The following is a 1,932-nucleotide window of genomic DNA, read 5'->3' on the forward strand; positions in this document are numbered from 1 at the left end:
AACATTGTGAGTACAAGAGCATTTTTTAAAGATTTTATTTACTTTTAGAGAGAAGGGAAGGGAGTGAGAAAGAGGCAGAGAAACATCCATGGGTAGTTGCCTCTCGCACGCCCCCAACTGGGGACCTGGCCCACAACCTAGGCCTGTGCCCTGACCGGGAATCGAACCAGCGACCTTTCGATTCATAGGCCAGTGCTCAATCCACTGAGCCACACCAGCCAGGGCCCAAGAGCATTTCACAGCTTCCATTTTCACATGTTGCCTTATTTAATCCTTACCACCCCTGGATGTAGGTGGCAGCGCTGTGCCCATTTTACAGATGAGAAACCTGAGACTCATTGAGGTGAAAGGATCTTCCCAAGGCTGACCAGCCACTGAGCAGTGATGCTGGAGCCCCCATTTGTCTTGGGTCAGCCCATCCCGAGTGGGTCACTTCCATTGTCTGCCAGGCAGAAGGAGAAGGGGGGGTGGTGCTGTGACCATGAGACTGGCCATCCACCCACCGATGCTGCCATGAGCTGGAAGGAGCCTGCCACACAGCCGTGACAAGGGAGGCCAGGGACCCAAGGCATCAGCTTGTCGGGGCAGGGAGGGGTCCTTGGACTCCGAGAAGTCATGTTTGGGCTGCTGGCCAAGGACATAGCTGACTGATTATTCCGCTCTGGCAGCTCATTAATCCCCATTAACTTTGCTCCCAGGGGACGGTGTCCCCTCCACCTCACCTGAAATTTCTCCTTATTTCCAGATCAATCCATAACCTGCCATCGCTGCAGGAGTTGGGGACAAACACTTAGAAACCTTACGCATATGAAGATGGGACATTTTTTAAAAAATTGCTTCTCCAACCAACGATACCCATAATGGAATCGAAAAACTGGGCTCTTCTCGTCTTTCCAGACGCGTCTTCCAGGCTCTCCCTGCCTTTGTCGGGGGCGTTTTGTTTCTGTTGAGTGCATCTTGTCTAACGCCCAGCCAGGGTTTGGACTGGGGGAAGGAAGCTGGACAGAAGTAAAGAGCCCTGGGCGCCTTCTGTTCCATGCAGACAGAGGCCTGAGAACTTTCCAGTGCCCGTAAAGGGAACGTGTCTGGTCATAGGACCAAGTCTATTAATTTTGTTAAGCCTACAAAGCAGGTTCCTTATCTAACTATTTTTTATGATCATTGTTGCAGTGCCTGGACCTGACAGGAACTTAGCGTCAGAAATGGTTGCGGCCCCAGCATCTCAATGCCGCAGGGATGGCAGCCCTCATGGACAGAGAGGCCGACGGCAGACTTTTGAATCAGGGGCATCTCAGAGCGAAGGCCAGCGGCTGTGGGTCAGGGGTTCCCCAGCGCATGTTTTTCTTTTGTTTTGCTTTCTCTGAAATTAGCTAAGCTAAATACACACACAGACACACACACACACACGCACATTTACATAGGTGCTAAGACCATCTACCCCCATCAATTAGCGCTTCCTTTGGAACTCGGGCTCTAAGAACTGTGACATTCTCAAAGCCAGGGTGACCCCCAAACATCCCAGAGTTGGCTAACGGTATTTAAATGAGATTGACACAGCCTTGTTTCCTACCTGGACTGAACTTATCCATCTCCCTACCCTGAGCAAAATAGACCTGTCCAAGTGGATTCTTCGGGGAACTTCCTGGCCTTCGTTTCCCAACATGGCGTCATGGTGGAAGGAATGGAATTAGGACCTCACCCTCTTCAGGGATCTCTACAGTCCTGGCCAGGCACGGAGGTGACATCCACGCTTGTCCTCCTGATGCCTGGCACTTCTCTCCCCCTAAGTCACTTGTGAAGAGACTTCCCTTCCTGAGGGAGATGGGGTTCACCCTGTTGGTTCTCGAGGGAACCAAGGTTAATTGAGCACCCTGGATTTCCATCCTGGTGCTGGTGGCATGTCTCGGCAAGGGTCCCTGGAAATAGCTCTCC

Source organism: Furipterus horrens, unplaced genomic scaffold (genome assembly GCF_987537825.1).
Source record: "Furipterus horrens unplaced genomic scaffold, mFurHor1.1.pri manual_scaffold_10, whole genome shotgun sequence".
In the NCBI taxonomy this organism is placed as follows: domain Eukaryota; kingdom Metazoa; phylum Chordata; class Mammalia; order Chiroptera; family Furipteridae; genus Furipterus; species Furipterus horrens.